Genomic DNA, 8,496 nt, shown 5'->3' with positions numbered 1-8,496 from the left:
TTATAGAAACTATTGATCTCTCATGCTTCACTTAGATTATTTTGAGAGTCTTAAATAGCATGGTAATTTTCTTAAATAATCCTAATATGCTTGGTATTCAAGAATAGTAAAAACTTTCTTATGAGTGTGTTGAATGCTATGAGAAGTTTGATGCTTGATAATTGTTTTGAGATATGAAGATGGTGATAGTAAAGTTGTGCTAGTTGAGTAGTTTTGAATTTGAGAAATACTTGTGTTAAAGTTTGTGATTCCCATAGCATGCACGTATGGTGAACCGTTAAGTGATGAAGTCGGAGCATGATTTATTTTCTGATTGTCTTCCTTGTGAGTGGCGGGCGGGGACGAGCGATGGTCTTTTCCTACCAATCTATCCCCCTAGGAGCATGTGCATAATACTTTGCTTTGATAACTTGTAGATTTTTGCAATAAGTATATGAGTTCTTTATGACTAATGTTGAGTCCATGGATTATACGCACTTTTCTTCCTTCCACCATTGCTAGCCTCTCTAATACCGCGCACCTTTCGCCGGTATCATACACCCACCATATACCTTCCCCAAAACAGCCACCATACCTACCTATTATGGCATTTCCATAGCCATTCTGAGATATATTGCCATGCAACTTTCCACCGTTCCGTTTATTATGACACACTCCATCATTGTCATATTGCTTAGCATGATCATGTAGTTGACATCGTATATGTGGCAAAGCCACCATTCATAATTCTTTCATACATGTCACTCTTGATTCATTGCATATCCCAGTACACCGCCAGAGGCATTCATATAGAGTCATATTTTGTTCTAAGTATCGAGTTGTAATTGTTGAGTTGTAAGAAAATAAAAGTGTGATGATCATCATTATTAGAGCATTGTCCCAGTAAGGAAAGGATGATGGAGACTATGATTCCCCCACAAGTCGGGATGAGACTCCGGACGAAGAATAAAAAAAGGGAAAGAAAAGAGGCCATAAAAAAAGAGAAAAGGCCCAACTAAAAAAATGAGAGAAAAAGAGAGAAGGGACAATGTTACTATCCTTTACCACACTTATGCTTCAAAGTAGCACCATGATATTCATGATAGAGAGTCTCTCATTTCGTCACTTTCATATACTAGTGGGAATTTTTCATTATAGAACTTGGCTTGTATATTCCAATGATGGGCTTCCTCAAAATGCCCTAGGTCTTCATGAGAAAGCAAGTTGGATGCACACCCACTTAGTTTCTTTTGTTGAGCTTTCATATACTTATAGCTCTAGTGCATCCGTTGCATGGCAATCCCTACTCACTCACATTGATATCTATTGATGGGAATCTCCATAGCCCGTTGATACGCCTAGTTGATGTGAGACTATCTTCTCCTTTTTTGTCTTCTCCACAACCACCATTCTATTCCACATATAGTGCTATATCCATGGCTCACGCTCATATATTGCATGAAGATTAAAAAAGTTTGAGAATGTCAAAAGTATGAAACAATTGCCTGGCTTGTCATCGGGGTTGTGCATGATTTAAATACTTTGTGTGGTGAACATAGAGCATAGCCAGACTATATGATTTTGTAGGGATAACTTTCTTTGGCCATGTTATTTTGAGAAGACATGATTGCTTTGTTAGTATGCTTGAAGTGTTATTATTTTTATGTCAATATTAAACCTTTATCTCAAATCTTTCGGATCTGAATATTCATACCACAATTAAGAAGAATTACATTAAAATTATGCCAAGTAGCATTCCACATCAAAAATTCTGTTTTTATCATTTACCTACTCGAGGACGAGCAGGAATTAAGCTTGGGGATGCTTGATATGTCTCCAACGTATCTATAATTTTTTATTGCTCCATGCTATATTATCTACTGTTTTGGACATTATTGGGCTTTATTATCCACTTTTATATTATTTTTGGGACTAACCTATTAACCGGAGGCCCGGCCCAGAATTGTTGTTTTTCTGCCTATTTTAGGGTTTCGAAGAAAAGGAATATCAAACGGAGTCCAAACGGAATGAAACCTTCGGGAACGTGATTTTCTCGCCGAACAAGATCCAGGAGACTTGGACCCTACGTCAAGCAACCAACAGGGAGGCCACAAGGTAGGGGACGCGCCTACCCCCCCCCCCCCAGGCCCCCCCCCCCCCCCCGTGGGCCCCCTATTGCTCCACCGACGTACTTCTTCCTCCTATATATACCTACGTACCCCCAAACGATCAGAGACGGAGCCAAAAACCTAATTCCACCGCCGCAACCTTCTGTATCCACAAGATCCCATCTTGGGGCCTGTTCCGGAGCTCCGTCGGAGGGGGCATCCATCACGGAGGGCTTCTAGATCAACACCATAGCCTCTTCGATGAAGTGTGAGTAGTTTACCTCAGACCTTCGGGTCCATAGTTATTAGCTAGATGGCTTCTTCTCTCTTTTTGGGTCTCAATACAATGTTCTCCCCCTCTCTTTTGGAGATCTATTCGATGTAATCTTCTTTTGCGGTGTGTTTGTTGAGACCGATGAATTGTGGGTTTATGATCAAGATTATCTATGAACAATATTTGAATCTTTTCTGAATTCTTTTATGTATGATTGGTTATCTTTGCAAGTCTCTTCGAATTATCAGTTTGGTTTGGCCTACTAGATTGATCTTTCTTGCAATGGGAGAAGTGCTTAGCTTTGGGTTCAATCTTGCGGTGTCCTTTCCCAATGACAGTAGGGGCAGCAAGGCACATATTGTATTGTTGCCATCGAGGATAACAAGATGGGGTTTTTATCATATTGCATGAATTTACCCCTCTACATCATGTCATCTTGCTTAAGGCGTTACTCTGTTTTCATGAACTTAATACTCTAGATGCATGCTGGATAGCGGTCGATGAGTGGAGTAATAGTAGTAGATGCAGGCAGGAGTCGGTCTACTTGTCTTTAACGTGATGCCTATATACATGATCATACCTAGATATTCTCATAACTATGCTCAATTGTGTCAATTGCTCAACAGTAATTCGTTCACCCACCGTAAAATACTTATGCTCTTGAGAGAAGCCACTAGTGAAACCTTCATCATATTAATCTTCCAATACTTAGTTATTTCCTTTGATTTTTTACTTTGCTTTTATTTTACTTTGCATCTTTATCACAAAAATACCAAAAATATTATCCTATCATATCTATCAGATCTTACTCTCGTAAGTGACCGTGAAGCGATTGACAACCCCTTATCGCATTGGTTGCGAGGAGTTATTTGTTTTGTGCAGGTACGAGGGACTCGCGCGCAGCCTCCTACTGGATTGATACCTTGGTTCTCAAAAACTGAGGGAAATACTTACGCTACTTTGCTGCATCATCCTTCCTCTTCAAGCAAATCCAACGCAATGCTCAAGAGGTAGCGGGCACCATGAAAATCCGTTGAGACGGCACGTTATGAACTGTGGTTTGGCAAGAAACCCAAGTTGTCATTTCTTAAAGTTTGGGGCTGTGATGCTTATGTGAAAAAGCTTCAACCTGATAAGCTCGAACCCAAATCGGAGAAATGTGTATTCATAGGATACCCAAAGGAAACTGTTGGGTACACCTTCTATCACAGATCTGAAGGCAAGATATTCGTTGCTAAGAATGGATCCTTTCTAGAGAAGGAGTTTATCTCGAAAGAAGTGAGTGGGAGGAAAGTAGAACTTGACGAGGTAATTGTACCTACTCCTTTATTGGAAAGTAGTTCATCACAGAAATCAGTTCCAGTGATTCCTACACCAGTAAGTGAGGAAGCTAATGATGATGATCATGGAACTTCTGATCAAGTTACTACCGAACCTCGTAGTTCAACCAGAATAGGATCCACACCAGAGTGGTACGATAATCCTGTTCTGGAGGTCATGTTACTTGACCATGACGAACCTACGAACTATGAGGAAGCGATGATAAGCCCAGATTCCGCAAAATGGCTTGAAGCCATGAAATCTGAGATGGGATCCATGTATGAGAACAAAGTGTGGACTTTGGTTGACTTGCCCGATGATCGGCAGGCCATAGAGAATAAATGGATCTTCAAGAAGAAGACTAACGCTGACGGTAATGTTACTGTCTACAAAGCTCGACTTGTTGCAAAAGGATTTCGACAAGTTCAAGGAGTTGACTACGATGAGACCTTCTCACCCGTAGCGATGCTTAAGCCCGTCTGAATCATGTTAGCAATTGTCGCATTTTATGATTATGAAATTTGGCAAATGGATGTCAAAACTGCATTCCTTAATGGATATCTTAAAGAAGAGTTGTATATGATGCAACCAGAAGGTTTTGTCGATCCAAAAGGTGCTAATTAAGTGTGCAAGCTCTAGTGATCCATTTATGGACTGGTGCAAGCATCTCAAAGTTTGAATATACGCTTTGATAGTGTGATCAAAGCATATGGTTTTATACAGACTTTTGGGAAGCATGTATTTACAATAAAGTGAGTGGGAGCTCTGTAGCATTTCTGATATTATATGTGGATGGCATATTGCTGATCGGAAATGATACTGAATTTCTAAATAGCATAAAAGGATACTTGAATAAGAATTTTTCAATGAAAGACCTCGGTGAAGCTGCTTATATATTGGGCATCAAGATCTATAGAGATAGATCAAGACGCTTAATTGGACTTTCACAAAGCACATACCTTGATAAAGTTTTGAAGAAGTTCAAAATGGATCATGTAAAGAAAGGGTTCTTGCCTGTGTTACAAGGTGTGAAGTTGAGTCAGACTCAATGCCCGACCACTGCAGAGAGAAAATGAAAGCCATTCCCTATGCTTCAGCCATAGGTTCTATCATGTATGCAATGCTGTGTACCAGACCTGATGTGTGCCTGCTATTAGTTTAGCAGGGAGGTACCAAAGTAATCCAGGAGTGGATCACCGGACAGCGGTCAAGAACATCCTGAAATACCTGAAAAGGACTAAGGATATGTTTCTCGTTTATGGGGGTGACAAAGAGCTCGTCGTAAATGGTTACGTCGATGCAAGCTCTAACACTGATCCAGATGACTCTAAGTCACAAACCGGATACGTTTTTTATTGAATGGTGGAGCTGTCAGTTGGTGCAGTTCCAAGCAGAGCGTCGTGGCGGGATCTACATGTGAAGCGGAGTACATAGCTGCTTCGGAAGCAGCAAATGAAGGAGTCTGGATGAAGGAGTTCATATCCAATCTAGGTGTCATACCTAGTGCATCGGGTCCAATGAAAATCTTTTGTGACAATACTGGTGCAATTGCCTTGGCAAAGGAATCCAGATTTCACAAGAGAACCAAGCACATCAAGAGACGCTTCAATTCCATCCGCGATCAAGTCAAGGAGGGAGACATAGAGATTTGCAAGATACATACGAATTTGAATGTTGCAGACCTGTTGACTAAGCCTCTCTCATGAGCAAAACATGATCAGCACCAAGACTCCATGGGTGTTAAAATCATTACAATGTAATCTAGATTATTGACTCCAGTGCAAGTGGGAGACTGAAGGAAATATGCCCTAGAGGCGATAATAAAGTTGTTATTTATATTCCCTTGTATCATGATAATTGTTTATTATTCATGCTAGAATTGTATTAACCGGAAACTTAGTACATGTGTGAATACATAGAAAAACAGATTATCACTAGTATGCCTCTACTTGACTAGCTCGTTAATCAAAGATGGTTATGTTTCCTAGCCATGGACAAAGAGTTGTCATTTGATGAAGGGGATCACATCATTAGAGAATGATGTGATTGACTTGACCCATCTGTTAGCTTAGCACTATGATCGTTTAGTTTATTGCTATTGCTTTCTCCATAACTTATACATGTTCCTATGACTATGAGATTATGCAACTCCCGAATACCGGAGGAACACTTAGTGTGCTATCAAACGTCACAATGTAACTGGGTGACTATAAATATGCTCTACAGGTGTCTCCGATGGTGTTTGTTGAGTTAGCATATATCGAGATTAGGATTTGTCACTCCGTGTATCAGAGAGGTATCTCTGGGCCCTCTCGGTAATGCACATCACTATAAGCCTTGCAAGCAATGTGACTTATGAGTTAGTTACGGGATGTTGCATTATGGAACGAGTAAAGAGACTTGCCGGTAACGAGATTGAACTAGGTGTTGAGATACCGACGATCGAATCTCGGGCAAGTAACATACCAATGACAAAGGGAACAACGTATGTTGTTATACGGTTTACCGATAAAGATCTTCGTAGAATATGTAGGAACCAATATGAGCATCCAGGTTCCGCTATTGGTTATTGACCGGAGATGAGTCTCGGTCATGTCTACATAGTTCTCGAACCCGTAGGGTCCGCACGCTTAACGTTCGATGATGATTGGTATTATGAGTTTATGTGTTTTGATGTTCCGAAGGTAGTTCAGAGTCCCGGATGTGATCACGTACATGACGAGGAGTCTCGAAATGGTTGAGACATAAAGATTGATATATTGGACGGCTATATTCGGACACCGGAAGTGTTCCAGGTGGTTTCGGATAAAACCGGGGTGCCAGAGGGTTACCAGAACCCCCCCCCCCCCGGGGGGGGGGAACTAATGGGCCTAGATGGGCCTTAGTGAAGAGAGAGAGGGGCGGCCAAGGCAGGACGCGCGCCCCCTCCCCCTTGAGTCCGAATTGGACTAGGAGGGGGGCGGCGCCCCCCTTTTCCGTCCTCTCTCCCACTCCTTCCTTCCCCCTCCTAGTAGGACTAGGAAAGGATGAATCCTACTCCTACTAGGAGGAGGATTCCTCCTCTCCTTGGGCGCCACAAGGGCCGGCCAGCCTCCCCCTTGCTCCTTTATATACGGGGGCAAGGGGGCACCCTAGAACACACAAGTTGACATTGTTTAGCCGTGTGCGGTGCCCCCTCCACCATAATCCACCTCGGTCATATCCTTGCAGTGCTTAGGCGAAGCCCTGCGCCGATAGCTTCATTATCACCGTCATCACATCCTCGTGCTGACGAAACTCTCCCTCGACACTCAGCTCGATCTAGAGTTCATGGGACGTCACCGAGCTGAACGTGTGCAGATCGCGGAGGTGCCGTACTTTTGGTACTAGGATCAGTTGGATCGTGAAGACATTCGACTACATCAACCGCGTTGTCATAACGCTTCCGCTTACGGTCTACGAGGGTACATGGACAACACTCTTCCCTCTCGTTGCTATGCATCACCTAGATGGATCTTGCGTGTGCGTAGGAATTTTTTTGAAATTACTGCGTTCTCCAACAATGTATTCACACATGTACTAAGTTTCCGGTCAATACAATTCTAGCATGAATAATAAACATTTATCATGATATAAGGAAATATAAATAACAACTTTATTATTGCCTCTAGCGCATATTTCCTTCGGAGTGGTGGTCGGAATAGGGCACAACAACATTTGACGCTGGTGGGAGACTACTCTGCCCTTGATGCCCAATTCGCAAACCATTTTCGCCGGCGCTTTTGGATGCGGAAAAATGTGTTTGATCGCCCTCACAATGGCGTCGGGGACTACGATGGCTACTTCATCTTAAAGAAGGATGTCGTAGGAAGAATTGGATTCTCTGGTTACCAGAAGTGCACTATTTTATTACGGATGCTTGCATATGGAATAACTGCAGATTCCTGGGACAAATACCTCCAGGCGTCCGAGAGCACATGCGCATACGCGATGGTCAGATTTGCTACTGCGGTGGTCGAGGTATTTGGACATCAATACTTGAGAGAACCAAGTGTCTTAGACACTGGAAGGCTCATGGCACTCTTGGAAGCAAGTGGATGGACATGTATGCTCGGATCTCTTGATTGCATGTACTGGAGATTGAAGAACTATCCATATGCTCTACAAGGGTAATATCATGGCCATGTTAAGAAGCCCACCGTCATTCTTGAAGCAGTTGCATCACAGGATCTCTCGATTTGACACGTTTTCTTTGGCAATGCCCGAGGCTCTTAACGACATCAATGTGATGTTACGGTTCCTATTGTTTGCGAGGTTAACTGAAGGATAGGATCCTCCGTGCAATTATATTGTCAACGGGCATGACTATAACATGGACTACTATCTGGTTGACGGTGTCCTCTGTGTGTGTGTGTGTGACGTTCGTCAAAATCATCTCTAGGCCAGTTGGTCGAAAAAGAGTTTGCTTTGCCCAAAGAAGAAAAGGGACTAAGAAAGATATTGGTCAGTTCACTTTGCCCAAAGACGGAAAAGGACTAGAAAAGAAGTGGAGAGTGCGTCTAGCGGTTCGGATCTAACTTTGGTCATACTATCCACATAAACGGTTGTCGAATGTTTTTGATTTTTGTGAGATTTTCTATCCAATTTTCTTTTGTCCAGCTAGTCCATCAAATACTTTTAGTCATTACTCCCTCCGTCCCAGTGCGGATTAGGGACATTTACCGTTGTTCCGGCCGAGTGATTAGGAAGCGGATTTAGGACACAAGTGTGGTGTGGGCACTGAGTCCCTCACACATGTTTTTTCTTCTGGCTTTCAATTTTTTTAAACGTTTATAT

This window comes from Triticum urartu, chromosome 3 (genome assembly GCF_003073215.2).
Source record: "Triticum urartu cultivar G1812 chromosome 3, Tu2.1, whole genome shotgun sequence".
NCBI classification, from domain to species: domain Eukaryota; kingdom Viridiplantae; phylum Streptophyta; class Magnoliopsida; order Poales; family Poaceae; genus Triticum; species Triticum urartu.
Note: the sequence above shows the minus strand (reverse complement) of the source record.